The following is a 16,248-nucleotide window of genomic DNA, read 5'->3' as shown; positions in this document are numbered from 1 at the left end:
GGATCAGTCTGTAGATGATGAAGCAGATCCCAGCGGGGGGCTTGCTTCACACCCTATCACACCATGCTTGAGAGGTACTTTTTTTTTTTAAACAATTAGCTCAAGTGGAAACTGGGGCTGCAGTCTCAGGAAGCCCTGGAGGGGATTGGGGCTGAGCTGGCCTCTGCCAGGGCTGTCCAGCCCAGGGGCTCTTCTGTGGCCTCTAACCAAGGCGCCGGGGATGCCATCCCTGCTCGTGGGAGGATGCTGTCCTCAGCAGACTCCTGCTGCTCTGTAACAGCCCTACTGAACCGGCTGGTGCCTGGCTGGGTGTTGGACAGTGACAGGGATGGGGCAACACCGGTAGAGGTGGAAAGTTTGGAACTGCAGGATTTTGACTGACCTATGACCAGAAAAAAAAAAAAAAACGCTTCAGGATAAATGTTGTAGTCTGCGCTTCTCCCCCCCTCCTGGCAGCCCAGCCCAGGACCAGCCAGCAAAGGTGCAGGCAGATGCCATGGTCGCAGGACAAAGCATCTTCCCTGGGTCCCCCCAGCCAGCTTGTCTGTGATGGCTCCAGGCAGGGGCCTTGGAGCAGCTCAAGCCCAGGTTTCTCCCGGTTATGGCTGGGGGGGTAACCCCAGGGGATGTGGGAATTGCTGTATTTTGGTGCTTTCAGAAACCTGTTCTTGCAAATCCCGCTCTGTGTGACAGGGGACACAGAGGAGGTGACCAGCGAGACTTCTGGGGCTGCAGTGGCAGAAGGCACCCATCTGCGAAGCAGAGCAGAAGGAAGAAGCTGCTGCACAACCTGAGCCTTCTGCTGCTTTGGGTGATGCTTCTGACGTCCTTGCTTTCTCGCTGCCTGAAACCTGTTTGTCTATTAGGCTGTTGCCCTCCTTCCCATCCGTGCCTGAGGAAGAGCAGGTCAGGCTGCTCAGTCTTGCATCTTGCTGTTTTGCTGAGAGGAATAAAGGGGCAGGGGAATTACTGGGCTTGCGCGCAGCCTCCGAGCAGCCCAAGACTTTCTGCTTTGCTTTGCTTTGTTCTGCTTTGCTTTACCCTGCAGGGTCTTGTTCCTCTCATAAGTGCATGTACTTCTCATAAGGTGCCTCGTGGCCTCAGGGTTTGGATGCTGTCATGTCTCATGTTGCTGTGGTCTCCTTGAATGAGAGCAGTGAGGCTCAGTTTTGAGATAAACGGCAATGAGCTTCATCTTGCATTCGCTGCTGCACAGGAGTCTGTCCCAGGGCTTACTGCAGCCCCCCCACCAACCAAACCTCCCCCTCTTTGGTTTGTGTAGCATGAGAGGCTGCAAAATCCTCTTCTCCCCTTTACAAATGCTTGCAGACCTGCTCTGCAGAGCCCCCACTGCCTCCCGGCGCCCTGCGATCAGCTCTGTACGGCCCCAAATCAGTCACTCTTGCTCGCTGAGTGGTTTAATGGAAATCCAGCCAAGATCATTTTTCTGTAGCCACAGGGTACGCAGTACTACCTTAGATGGCACATTTAGTTTCTGCAGGATCCAACGAAGCCAAACAGCCCTCTGTCAGCTTTGGGAATTTATGAGACCTTTTCATGCCTTGGGGAGCCCAGGGCCAAGCTAACGCAAGAGGAAGGGCCAGCGGATATAAATTACCATTAGCTCCACTGGCTCGGTTTTAGCAGCAGAGAAACCAGCCCCTTGGCTTTGTGCTCTTCCCACTGGCCACAAGTGAGCAGCGTGCGGGTATCCCAAGCACTGGTTCTGTTTTGGGCTTGTACTGGGCTAGAAAGAAGGTCTGGGAAGGGTGGGTGGGAGATCTCTAGATATGCTTTTCTTATATATGTGTGTGTTTATAAAAATGTTCAGCAGAAGCCAATACTTGATCCAGCACAACCTACAAGTGTTAATCATAATAAATGGGAAAAGGAAATAACTGCTGTTAATAAAGGGGGGAGGTGTTGCTGAGGTGGTGAGTGGCCAAGCCCCGTGCTCGAGCCCCCTCCTCTCTGCTCCCTCCCCAGCCCAAAGCCATCCAGGGCTGCCCCGCTGCTGCTTTTGCAGGGACAGCAGCCCCCAGCCTGCATTCAACCCCCTGCCCTACTGCTGCCTCCCATCACCCCTGCCCCGGGGTGGGCTGGAGCACCCGTGGTGGGTGGGTTGTGCCCGTCCCTGTGCAGGCAGCGCGCAGGAGCAGGGATCTCGTCACTGCCCGCTGCCTGCCAGCCCTCCCTATCGACACGGCAGCGAGGGGAAGCATGACCAAGCACTGCCGGAGAGAGCTTAAACATCTCTGTAATTACACCAGCTCCCCGAAGACTGTGCTCTCTTGAACTATAGCCGTTACCCCATGATTCGTAAAGACTCTTTGGGGACTCGGAGAGTACCATTCAGCCATAATTGCCTTGGCTGCCTGCCACTGCCGGCCCGCCATCGGGTGCCAGGGGACTGCACGCCATCGCTCCAATTAAGCGATGGGAAAGCACCCGGCGTTTGCCGCTCTCCCCATGCAGCGATGGGGAGGGAAACGTGGCCCTGGCCAAGCCCTGACTTGGCCGTGCCACAGGGAGAGGGGAACCTGGGGGGTCGTTTTACAAATTGTGCCTATTCCGCGCTAACAAAATGCAAAGAGCGCCTTTTGCTTTTTCTTGGTTCGGGCCCATAAACCAGGTGGTGACAGAATTATTTGGCAGGGTGCAGGCAGTAGCCTGGGGCTGACTAGGTAGCCCCATGATGCCAGGCTGTCCTGCCCTGTGTCCCGCATGGCTCCCACAGCCCTGGAGCTCCCCCGGTTATAGGAGCATGGAGAGGAGGAGCGGGAAGAAAGGGTGCCTTGCTCTGAGATAGAGGGATGTATAATTTTATCACACATTACAGCATTTTGCCCTGGCAGCTTGTCACCAGCTGGGCTGTTAAAATTCCCTTGAAAAATGAGGGATCCATGGTAAATTACTGATTATAGGATAGGAAAGGTAATCTGACTACATGTGATTGATCGCTTTGATACTGCAGCGTTTGGTGCTCTAGAAAACCCCGGTGAGAGATGTAGCGATCGTGCCATGCCATATTAACTGTACAGATGGCAGACAGCGGCACCGGCACGCAGTGATGGGGGTATTTGGAGACAGCAGCGAGACAGACAGACAGAGCACAGTGCATCTGAGCGATGGCAGACGGTTGCATAGAGAGGCTACATCACCTACGTGATGAGAGGACTGACGAGAGCTGGTAAGTTTTTAAGGGACCTCCGGGAGTCCTCGTCACGTTCATGTTTGGAGCATGAATCGTGTGGAAAGCTTGCCGGTTGCTGCATCCCAGGGAAGGGGAAGAGGAGGCTCTGACTGCCTGTGCCACAGCTCGCTGGTGCTCCAGCACCAACTGCCAGCGTTGGTCCTACCCCTTCCTCAGTGCTGCATTTTGGGGGGAGCAAGAACAGGGGATGGGAGGGCAGGAGCTGCAGGGATTGCAATGCTTTTACCTGGCCGTCACATTTACATCCCTCCCCACCATCAAGAAGGGGCATCAACAAGACAGCCAAATGAAAAGTCATCAAAAGGAAGAGCCGACCTCTTGCAGATGTCAAAATACGTCAGAAATAAAAGGCACTTGTGGAAATTCAATGTGCTGTTTCATATATTTGACCACACCAATTCTTAACAAAAGAAAGCCCAGGCTCATTACATAGAAACATCAAACCAGCCAAGATAATTATCTCTAATTAGTGCTAATTTAAAAGTGAGGTCTGTTCTATAGCTGAATTGTTGCATATTTCATTAGTTCATTAGATGCTGAGCAGACAACGCAGATAAGAGAATCAGTTCATTGGCATGATATAAATTTCATCCTCCCTTCACCAGAAACAGCTTGGGGGTCCATCTTCACAGCAAAAATTATGTGCTGGGCCACGTAGCCCAAGCAAACCAACCCAGATGACTCAATGGTTCATCCTCTGGCGAAAGTTCACTGAATACTGTATTAACTTTGCAGAAATGAAAAAAAGAGGGAGTGAAACAACCAGTTCGTCAGTCAATGTTATTATCTCGCTGTCTCTGCAAATATCAATCAATTAATTCCAGGTCTCTTTCAGTGCCTGAGCAGGGAAGAAAAATGTCGGGCACTTCAGATTCACCCCGTAAAAGTGAAAAGTCACCAAAGTGAGGAGCGGGCTCCAGCCGAGGATGTGCCGTCCATCCTCCGGCAGGCAGTGGGGAGGGGGCAGAGCTGCATCCCTGGCGTGAAGCGTGCCCCGTCCCACCTTCGGCAAGCTCATCCCCACCCACCAGCGGTGTGAAGGAGTGCACCTCCCGTGGGATTCTGTCTGTAGGGGCCAGCGGAGGATTTCCCCCATGTCAGGGCACACTGACCACCTAACCACCTCCACTGCCCGGCAGACTCTGCAGAGCTCAGCTTTGCCGGAGCAGGCTGAGGGAGGGGCTGGTCCCCCCCTGGGGACCCTGCCGGGCAGGGACCGAGACCCTGGCCTGGCCTCGTCGTAGTCAGCGTGGGAAGAAGACTTTGACCCATGTCAGCCACCCTCCAGGTTTGTGCACACCTGAGGTCTGGATGAAACGGGGGGACAGGCATCAGTCCTGTCTTGCTCCAGGCACTCCAAGTCTATTAGCTCTGGCCCTTTGGATTTGGTTCCCATGGCCAGTCGTTTCCATCACCTTTTCCATCTCTTGCCAGACTGGCTTGCTCCAAAGCAGATCCTTCCTCTGGCCACGACTAAACCGCAGCCTTCGGCCATGCCTTGCACCCCAGTGGGAAGCCTCCCAGTGCCAGGGAGTGTCTCTCCCCATGGAGAGGGGATGAGCAGCCACGAGCCCACCTCCAAGGGCTCACTTTGTCTCCGGTTCCCCTCCCCAGGGCAGGGCTTGGCAGCCACTTCTGTTACTGGGGAAACAAACAGCTGGTTTGGGAAAGGTCGGGTTTTCAAACCTCCACTCGGGCTCGCTGCGGAGTTGGATGCCGTGGGACTTGCAGTCAGCCCGGAGGGACATGAGCGATACGTGCAATGATACCAAAAAAGGACCACATAACAACGGACATTTCTAACTCAACAGAGCTGCGCCTCATACAGATCAGTAGCATTGCCTTCTGTAATAAACATAAATGCCAACTCTTCCCTGAAGAGCATCTGGAGGAGACGGTGCTTTGATGCTGATGTGCCGCACATCTTCCCCTACCATCTTCTGGTGCAGAAGCCCCCGGATTGACTCTCACAGTCTTGAACCATTTACCTCCTGCCGCAATCCTGCCTGGCCCAGAGAAGCTGTGACTTATGAGATGAAAAGCAAAAAATTGGCACTTAAGTGATGATGTGTGAGCAGGAATAAAGCATTTGACTTTCAGATCCACTTCAAGATTGCAGGAAAATAACCCTTTCCACTTGTAATCTTATACATGGGCTAGGATCCTTGTGAGACAATAAAATATCCCTTCTCTTCACACTGCAGGTTTTTAATCAGATTAACCTGACTTTATGAAGCTTTCAGCTGCAACTGCCGGTGGAGCAAGGGCCCAGCTCAATGCAAGATATTGTCAAGCAAAAGGCAGGGGAACTTCTAATCCTCAGGAAGTTACTGAGCAGGAATACAGTAATTGAAGAAAGTTACTGCGGGTGTTTGAAGCTATAATTAAGCTTTGGGAAAGAGAGGAAAGCTTCAAGTTCTTTGAATGAGCAAACTTTGGAGCTTTAAAGCATTTCGGAAGAGTAAATTCAACAGGCATGAAATATGCAAGGGAAGAAACGCTGCCGCGAAGTGCAGTTACAGGCAGTAGGTTTGGGAAATCTGGAGAGGAGACGGTGGGGAAACCCCTCCGGTACTCTGGTGTGAAGGAACCCAGCAAACAAGCACAGTGATGGGAAGGCGCGGTAATGACTTGAGGTGGGGGGAAGGCTAATTCAATCATCCAAAAATGCCATTTGTCAGCATATTGCAGGAGTCGGACCCAAATCCCAGCCTTGATTAGCTGTGAGGTTCCTGCTGCCGAAATACTGTTTACTTTCGGAAGTGCTGCTGGAGAGGCTGGGCATGGCTAGATGAGTACATACAAGACTGGAAACAGGAGCTAGCAAGTGTGTCTCTGAAATCAGCACCAGAAGAGACCCAGGTACAGTACCCAGAATAATCAATTAGTTAATGGCTGCCATTACAGACAGACAAGAGTTGTGGAGATGTAATGAACAGTAATTTAACTTATTGATTAATCAGAAAGCTTTCCACTCTCGCTAGTGCTCACCTTATTAAGCAGGCATTTCCCTCCTGAGTGGTCCCTGCTCTCCCTCACTGCTGACTGGTGCAAAGAGCAGGAATCTGGGGAGCAGGAGCCCCGGGAACCAGCACAGTGACTTGCCTGAGCGTCCTCTCAGTCCCATTCCCACAACACCGTCCCGAGGGCTGCCTTGTTCCTTCTGCCTCTGAGTTTCCCCATCCTCCCCAACAGATTACCCAGAAAACTGCTGCCTCCTATATAGAGGTCTGCTTTACAGCACTACCCTGTCTCACATAGGGTCTTGCCTTCACCTTCACATCTAGGAGCTTTCCAGTAGCTCATTAAGCAAAGCTCTACTCATGCTCCCTCGTTTTCACTCTACAAGAAGATTCAAATGTACCAAAGCACTTGATTTCATATAATTCTGCTTTAAACATGTGTATTCTGAGGATGTAGTTAGAGAAATTGCACTCTAAGAAGCCAACACAGGTGAGAAGGTGTTGGGGAGGTCCTTTCCACAGGCTGGGAACCACTCTCCGAGGCTGTTCTCCACCAGCAGTCCTCTTGCCTCACCAGGTCCAGTTTCAGGAAAGCACTCTGCCTGAGCTGCATCTGGGAAGTGAACACGCAACGTAACGGCTGGGTGAAGTTGTCCGTTGTTCACATACTAAGAAGACCTGAGCACAAGTCATCAGACCATCCCAGAGCAGAAGAACCCCACGTCTGGTTTTTGTGGCTGTGACATGAAAACAGTCTGGCTTTATGTTATTACTGCTTTGACAGCCAAACACTATTCCCAGCCACCCTGGCCCAAGGAAGTGACACCAGGTACAAGCTGGGTAAAGAAGCTGCTCCACTCCTCATTCCTCCCTTCCTCCTACCATCGTCTAAGCGATGGGCTCCTGCCTCCAGGACACAGTCCTGCCCAGCAGGTCGACAGCAAAGCTGGTAGAAAACCCCAGGACTTGGGCCTCTGATGTTTGCAACCTTAATGTAAAAAAGACAACCTCAAAGACAGTTTGAAATGTGGATCTGGCTGATGCTCTGCCCTACCCCAAGACATCCACAGCTACATGTCTCCTCAGTCCCCATGCTGTTGCTCTTCACCCAGGTGCTCCTGCTCCCCCGGGGTACGGTATGGTCCCCCTCTGAGCCTCCCGGTTATCCCTCACTCTGTGTCTCCATCAGCTGTCACCAAAAGTAATGTTTAGATTTCATGCTCAATATTCTTGATGCAAGTTGAACATCAAAACCTCAGCAGGGTGCCTGGGAAAATCTAAGCGAGAGTATCAGAGGAATCTCTTTCTATAAAGCAAAAGAAATCAACAAAGGCAGTATTTGGGGATTTTTTTTTTTTTTCCCCATCCTGGACCATACATACAAATAATAAGTTTAGATTTGTTTTTTTTATTATTATTATCACCCTTCCTGATATCAATCTCTCCTTTTCTTTATAATAAATATTGATTTGTGCTGTTAGAAAACAACTTCTCCCATCTGCTGCTTATCTTTCCGCAGGCATGGTGGTGGGGATGTGGACAACAGGATTCATTGTCCCTGGGAACACCCACTCTGCTGCATCCCCGCCACCCCTGCAGCAGCACTGGAGGGCCAAAGAGCCAGGAGTTTTAGGAGAGCTTAAGTTATGTGTTGGGTTCATCTGTATGGAGCTGGGCTGCTGAATCACGGCTGTGATCCCGTGTATCTGGACGAATGGTTAAAATAGTCCCCCGAAGTATTGCGTTTTCCCTTCACTCCCCTGCCACAAGGCAGGACAAATGCCTTTATAAAGTGCTGATGATGGTTTTTCTTGTCCGTTAGTATTTTCCTACTCCAAGGCATCTTCGGGGCAATGGCCTCGTTCCTTTGGTGTGTCTGTATAGTTCCTGGCACAGCTCTTGTGCCACGTTAATTATATCTTCCACGTGGAATTTATTTTATGCCAGCAGAAATGCGCTTGGGTTAGTACAAGAAGTGAAAAAAAAATAGCTCCTTTCCCCAGAAGAGCTCTTCAGTTATACAAGATGGATAAAAACCCAGAGCACAGGGAAGGATAACGCCATGGGCTGGTTTGTGAAGTCAGCCCTCTGCGAGCATCCCAGCAGAAGCTCGGCTGTGACACGGGTGTGGATTTGGAAAAGGGGAGACTTGGGAGAGCCCGGAGAAAAGAGTGGCTTTGGGAGGAAAGCATCATGCAGCTGGGAGGAGGAGGAAGAAGAGGAGCAGGGGACAAAGGCAGTTGGAGCTGTGTATCACTAGGCACTGGGCTCGACCCGCAGCCAGGAGGAACCTGTGCCCTGCTCCCGCGGGAGACCCAAGGCACTGCTGCTCGGTGGTCACCGTCCTGCCGTCCCCGAAGCAACGCACCCGCAGAGCTGGTTCTAACGCGGGACACCGCAGGTGAGGGCCCCATCACCAGGAGGGGGGACGTGAGGGTCCCTCCTTCTGCCCTGGCAAAGCCCTGCTGGGCTGGGGATGCTGACGCAGAAAATGCAATTCCAGCCCGGCAAAGCCCTGCACTGGCTTTGCTGGAGGCTGGGGAGGAGGGAGAGCAAAGAGGGGGGTTTTGGCAGTCCAAAGATTTCCAGTTTTTGCTTGGCATGAGAAAAGCATTTACCTTCATATCTCAGTACTTCCAGACTTAACGATGAGTACAGCCAAAATCATTTTCCTGAGATATCAACAAGATCTACATGAATAAAGTATACCACTGTTTTCTTCAAATCCAGGGAGTTCTTTTTAAAGCCGGAGCCTCAGTTCAGAGCACCTGCCAGCCTCAGAGCAAACCACAGGCAATTTCTGCTGGGGAAAAAACCAACAACCCTGCTTGTTTCATTACCTGTCTTTGCCCTTAGGCACTCTCAGGCTACACCTGAGCCTGGAGGGTCAGGGTGAGGCAGGGAAGACCATTGTGCTGCATTTAAAAACAGTGATTTTTATCAGAAAGCTTTTATTTATCAGTTTTATTAAAGCGCCATCTCCCAGAGTCACGGGGTCATGAGTTAATCGCATCTTTCAATTAACTGAAAATACGCATTTCTCACTGTCGGAGCTGAGAAGTTAGCCGACATGAGGAGCACCCGGCAATGTTTTCTTCTTCCCAGGCCCCTGTTTGGGGGAGGCTGGCTTTGGAGACCTTGCAGCTGATGGTACAAAGTTAGGCAATTGGCTTTTATTCCCAAGAAAGCTTTCAGCTGCTGTTCTGGGTGGGGGTCTGTGCTTGCTGCTTTGCTACCCCAACGGGAGCATCGCCCTGTCCCCGGCTCGGGCAGCGCCAGCCCTCGGTGGCCGCAGGAGGAGCTCCCAGCAGCCTGGGCAGAGCGGAGTGGGCTCTTAATGAAGTTAACTGGAGGAGCTTTTCCCCCTGAAAGAAACCCTCTGCCGATGCGTCCGAACAGGCATCCCGGCAGGGAAGGCAGCCCCGGGGCCCCTCGAGCCCAGCCCCTCGCCTCCCGGGCCGGCGCGGGAGCAGGATTTGTAAGCTGTTGACACGGACATCCTGCGTAGGCGATGGAGGCTTTTCTACCGGAGAGCAGACACCTCCAGCAGACGCTTTCACTAACAGATTTATTGTTGCTGGTGAGGAAAATGAAACCATGTGGAGCCGGTGTGCAGAGCCCAAGGAAGAAGCTGGCCACTTGGAGGCAGACGGGAATTTCCTGAAAGGTGAATATGGCAGAGCATTAAAAGGCAAATAAATAAAAAAGCCTTGCTTTATTCCTCTGTCTCAGCCGTGCTTCAACTTGCCCCAAAGCCCAGATAATATAGGAGCCTAAGGACTGCCATAAAGGGCCAGACTGGAGCTCCACTTAGCCTAAATGTCTATCCCTCCCAACACCCGCTACCAGATGCTGCAGGAAAGGCCCGAGACGTCCCATAAAGAACATTGATGGGGCAACCTGCACGGATAAGATATTTCTACCCAGCTCCAGGGAGTCGGAGGATGCTTTAGGAGCTGAGGCAGGAAGGTTTATCTCCCCCATATTTTTCTCGTATTTGCCTGCCCGCAGTAATACGAATGTTCCTGGTGAATCCATAGCACAGCTATTCATAGGCACCGTTATGGTTTTTTATCTCTGAAGCATTCTCACCTGAAAGCCGCAGAGAAGGAGGATCTCACCTCGGCTCACCTCTCTGCAGCAAATCAGGGGCCAAGATCCCAGCAGGTCCCCAGCAAAGGAGCCCCCGTTCTGCCGAGCCCCCGGGCAATGCAAGCAACGAGGGCACAGCCGCGGCCAGGAGGGTGGGCATACCCTGTGCCCGGGTCTGAGCCTTGCAAACAGACTCTGCCTTGGCAAAGAGGAGAGCTGCCTTGTGAATTCTCATAGTGACGGTATTTTTCCTGTGCATACTTCTCCCTGTGATCATCTCTGCTCTCACTGCCTCTTCCCTGCCTGCCACATTGAGCCCAGATGTCTCCTTTAAAGGGGAACTGCAAAGTTTTGTTTAAAATAACACTATTTTTAAAAAAAACAACCCTTCCAAGATCCCCAGCAATTAATCAACGCTACGTGCAGGCTCCAAACTTGCAAACACATTCGAAAGCAAACTACTTGAAGTAGTTTGCTCACCTGCCAAGCCCCAGCATTATCATTTTGCGTATTCCCTGCCAGAAGCTGATTGTGCCTCACCGAAAGCAGTGAGTCAGACCCGTGTCCTGGCCCAGGCGAGGTTCCAAGTAGATGCAGAGGGAGGATTGCAAGGCAGGGGCTAGTCTGGTCCTGCATTCCTCCAGCACGGGGCTTTAGACGCTTAATTGAGAAAACGGGGAGAGCTGAATGTCAGGAGTGGCATAACCAGAGCCCTGCTTGCAAATTGCCACTGTGCTTGACTGCAGGATGAATTTTAGGTCCGAACAATGAGAATCGGATCTTTTTCCCTTATGCATGCCTAAGTCTGAAGAGAAGTGGCCAAGGCAGGAGGGGGATCAGCAAGCTGGTCTGCAGTCACCAGTCAGCTCACGATTCTGCTCTTGTCCTGCCGTTACTCTGATGGCTTCCACCAAGCAGCTGTAGTCTGCCAAGGGACTGCTCTGCCTCTGCCTCTCATGTGTCCTCCCTAAAACCAGCCCTGCACTCACCGTGACCATGGGAGACAGCAGAGAGCTGTGGCTCCCCAGTGCCCGGGTCCTGCAAGGCTGCCCCGGCATCCCAGTAGGCAAGAGGCGCTTTGCTCCTCATCCTCGCCCCAAGGGCGAAGGCCCGGGCTCGCCGGCTGCGGCCCCATCTCAGCCTGGGACGGCTTCTCAAGTCCTGAATCTCTAAACAACTCCCCTCCTCCCCTGACCCGCTCCCCGCCCCCCCTGCCCTAAGTTTTAATTTATCAGGAGAATTATTAAAACAGCCATTTCTCAGCTGTCTAACGTTTCAAACCCCTGCTCTCATTCATCTGATAAATATTTACAGAGCTTGACATTGTCTTCAGCTCATTCCCTTCTGCACCAAACAATTCCAAACACTCGCTTCCCTTCTCCTGTGGCTCACGGAGCGGGGCTGCCCACCCCAGCATGGCCAGACCCATCTGCCCCTGCCTGCACCCCTCCTCAGGAATAGGAGAAAGGGGGGGAATTACCCATCCCTCCTTCGGACTTGCCCCCTCTCCCTCTGCATGGGCTCCAGCATGGTGTCAGGGCTGCGGGGGTGCTGGTTGCTGGTAGCCTGAGTCCCCTGCACGGCCAGAGCTGGCTGCTCTGACCCCATCAAACCCCCCCAGCATCACCAGCTTCACGCCATCCACCCGACCCTGCCAGTGCCCGCGCCCCGACTCGCTTGTGCTGCATCCTCTGATGGGGGTGACGGAGCAAGCGCCGCTCAGCACCGCCGGCCCTGCGGGGTCACCGCCGAGGGGGACGTTTGCTCATGGTTGGTCTTTATCGCAGCCGGTTCCCCAGGGAGCGCGAAGCACTGTCAGCAAGTGGACACACATGCCGGCACCTGTGCATGCTGGTGCAGGCATTTCGAGGATGCTGAGCGCCGAGCTGCCCGGCTGTTTGCGCAGCAGAGGTGTCACACAGTGACAGCCATCACCCACTCGGGTCCGTGCAAGTTTTCATCTCATTTTACCAGCCTCTCGCCGCACGGGAGCTGCATCCCAACGTCTGCCGGGGAAATCAGCAGCCTGTGGCAACTCAAGCCCAGGCGGCACCGTTCACACCAGCCTGCCCGGCATCTCCATGCGTAAGTGCGGGCTCCCTGTGTCTGTGCTCGCCCCAACAGCAGCCCGGCTGGTGGTCCCCGTGGGGCAGAGACCTGCCCTTCCTGCCTGCCCGAGCACAAGGAAAGCAATAGCATCCCTTCACCTTTTAGGATGGGATGTCACATCCTTGCTCCGCTGCAGCCTGTCAGTCACCTCAGCAGTGCTGGAGAAGCCAGGATAAACTGGTGGGAGCGTTTCTTGATCAAGTCTATTTTTGTCTAAATACCGGATTTCAAGAGAAGTGAGCACTCTTGTGGAGGCGCATTGATTTTGATGCCATTTTCAACGGGTTAGGTCAAGGACTCTGCGGTCACCTCCGAATGGAGAGAGGGAGGCAGATGCTCACGAATCAAAACCCCAATTCTTCTGATTTGGAAATGGATGTTTCAACACCATCCCATTCTGCAAGGCCTCACAGGAGGTCAGATTTTGTTTCCAGCAGAAAAAAACAATCAATTTCAAGCTCTTGAAATTGTTGAGAGCAGAATTGCCATCCCCTACCAGTTTGATCATAACACAATAATTTCTTTCCACGTATTTTTCGAGTTAGAGAGATGAAGTCTCTTCTGCTGCTGCTTCTCAAAACATTTTTATGGGGCCACATCACGGGTGAGAAGCGCTGAGTAGTTGCACAAGGAGCCGGAGGGTCCTGACAAGGGGAACATCTCCATCAAGCCACACAATGGATTGCTCCGGCAGGCCCAAAAGTCCTCCAAGAATCCTATCAAAGCAATCAGCTGGTTTTAAGAAATGCACTTTGTTTAGCAAGGGGTTTGGGGGTTTTTCGTGTTTTTCTTGCAAGCAGGTTTGCTGAAATTCCACTCCTTTTATTCCTGGGACTGTGAAGTGCCATCTCTGCAAAATTGGCAACAAATCTTTTCCAGCACTGACAAAATGGCTGTGCCAGCCTGGAACTGTACCAGGGGCTGGGACTTGCCAAGCTGCCAGGGGAATACCTGCTCTGAGCATGGGGCCAGCCAAGGCAGGAGGCAGCACCCGGCTGCGGGCTGGGCACCTCGCAGGCGTCCTCCCGTGCTCTGTGTGTGTGCAAGCCCGGGGGAGAGAGAACAGAGGTGGAGGAAGAGGAACTTCATCGCATACACCCTCCTCTGCAAATGTTTACTGGGGCTAGCTAGCCAACCCAGCCACCCTCCCACACACTCAACCCATGCAGCTGTCTTCAGAAGCACGTCCGTCAGCTCATCCATAGGATCCACCGTCAGCTCATCCATAGGATTTCCCAACTGTACACCAATGCTCTTTCCAGTGGGTTAGCAAAAAAGAAGGAGGAGGAGGAGGAGGAGGAGGAGGAGAAGGAGAAGGAGAAGGAGAAGGAGAAGGAGAAGGAGAAGGAGAAGGAGAAGGAGAAGGAGAAGGAGAAGGAGAAGGAGAAGGAGAAGGGAGAGGAGAAAAGGAGAAGGAAAAGGAAAAGGAGAAAGAGAAGGAGAAGGAAAAGGAGAAGGAGAAGGAAAAGGGGAAGGAAAAGGAGAAGGAAAAGGAAAAGGAAAAGGAGGAAAAGGAGGAAAAGGAAAATTAAAAGGAGAGGGAAAAAAAGAAGAAGAAAAGGAAAAGGAAAAGGAAAAGGAAGAGGGAAAGGGAAAGGGAAAGGGAAAGGGAAAGGGAAAGGGAAAGGGAAAGGGAAAGGGAAAGGGAAAGAAAAGGAAAAGGAAAATAAGCAAAAAAAAAAAAGAGAGACCTCCTTCTTTGACCCTCTCTTTTCCCACATGCATACCCAAAAGTCAGCCAAGATCTGCAGCAGCAGCGAGGTTGTGACAGCTGGTGCAGGAGACAAAGTGCCTATGTAGGGGCATTTATGTGAGGGGTTTTTTTAAATGCTGGAGGGCTTCAGGAGTTTGTGTTTCACTGACCAGCCCAAAGAACTGCCGTTCAAAACCCTTGAGATGCGCTGTGGGTCTTGCTGGGTTGCTCCGAGGGGCTCTCCCAGCTGAGCACGGGACAGGGCTCTTGGACTACGTTTTCCAGACTTCTGAACGGGAAGTTGAGCTGGATTTTTTTCCAGGCATTCATGCGTGGTGAATTGTTAGCAGCAAACCTTAAATTCTCTGCCCTCCCCTACAATAACTAAATAAATGCCACATGCCGGCAGTTCCCCACAGCCTGGGCATGACGTGTGTGTTCGTTACAGATTATCTGGTACTTGTAAGTCACTGAAAGATGGGGAATGTCGAGGAAACCGATGACGTTTCACCCAATTCCAGAAATGTGTTCTGTTATTAGAAAAGCAGAGCATTTTTCATGGGGAAGGATTTCCATTTTGGGGTCAGCCGTAGCTGCACACTTTGCCAGGGAGAACGCTGGTGCAGGGCACCCACAAGCCCCCCGTGCTCCCCCAACGCGGGGCTGTTTTCGGCTCTTCTTGCACTCCCCACCCGCTCTCCCTCGCAGCATCTGCTGTCTTTCATCCCACAGATAATTTTTCTGGCTGAATTAAAAATCCCCCCCCGCCCCTTCCTCCCCCTGCCACCCCCCCTGCCCAGCCTTCCCCCCCACCCCAGCTGTGGGACCCTGGTGCATGGCAGACCAGGGGGAGCCCCTCTGTGAGGAGCAGGGGGCTCATCTGGGGCCAGTGGTGAGAAAATTAAAAATGAACCATATTTGTGACCGGGAGAGGAGCTCTGACCCTATAATAAGGGGATTAGGGGCATTTCCCAGTGGACACTGGGGGGCCTGGGGGCACTCGGCGGGGCGGCACTGCCCTCGCGCTGCATGGCCCCCACCCGGGGACTGCCTGGCTTGCAGGGTTGGGGTCGGTTTATGGCTGTCAGAGAAACACAGGTTTGCTTTTAACGGGGCGTTGTGGAGAGGCCCAGCACACCGCCTGGCACGGCCCCGCGCCTGCTGGGGAGCAGCTCTGCCTGGGGGGGCTTCACAATGCAGCGACCCTCGCGGGGAGATCCACTTGCCCGCTTGGAGACGCCGATGCAAGGCTGCCTGTCCGCCAGCGCACAGCGCCCTCCGGGTGTCCCAGCTCAGGACCCACTGTCACCGACCGCGCTGCCTGCAGTGCAAAGAACACGAGTGGGGAGCTGCAGCCCCCCCCATTGCCTTGACCTGCATTCCTGCCTTGCCACCATTCCTCTCCTTCAGTTCCCAGTACCTCCAGCTCACCTAGAACTCAGCTGTGATATGACACCGTGCTAAAAGGACGTCTGTTGAAATGTGGCTTGGACGAGAAAGGTAAACCCATATATCAGCATATCATCAGCCTTTCCACCCGCCTGGCAAGGTCAAAGCTTCGCCAACAGCCAACATGTTAGCATTGCTCCTCTCCATCTGCCCGGTATTACCCTGGGGTTTGCTCTGTTTCCCCTCTCAGAGCCCATTTTCTGCGGGGCAGAAGATTTTCATACCTTCACAGCTACTTTTGCCACCCAATATCCAATTACTTCTGCAGGCGAGGGGGAAGGCAAGAGAAGCTGGAGGATTCATTCATTAGACATCATGCAGAAGCCAAACCCACGAGGTTTATCTGGCCAGCTCCGAGGAGCAAACTGTGACTTGGCTGAGCCCAGCCAGGCCCCCGAGGAGCCCCGCAGGGGCTGGGGCTGAGTCCCCAGTTCGCAGCCCCCGTCCCCGGCCAGCCTTCGCCCTGGAGGTTTGCACGAACCTGCCCCTTCGCCTGCCGATGTCTCCTGCTGGCTGCACTCCAAGGCGCGTTGTCCAACACCAGCTCCTATCATTCTCCCGCTGTAATTAACTTCAAATAACATACATAACCCACTCACTTACACTTACAGCCCTCACACTTATATCTATCTGCTTGAAAGGCTTCCTTAGCCATGTGATTGACATCTAACAAGACAACTGTGGAAACAAAGCCATCAATTGACACGTACAGTTTTTAACTGCAGATT

This window comes from Gavia stellata, chromosome 14, assembly GCF_030936135.1.
Source record: "Gavia stellata isolate bGavSte3 chromosome 14, bGavSte3.hap2, whole genome shotgun sequence".
NCBI lineage: Eukaryota > Metazoa > Chordata > Aves > Gaviiformes > Gaviidae > Gavia > Gavia stellata.
Note: the sequence above shows the minus strand (reverse complement) of the source record.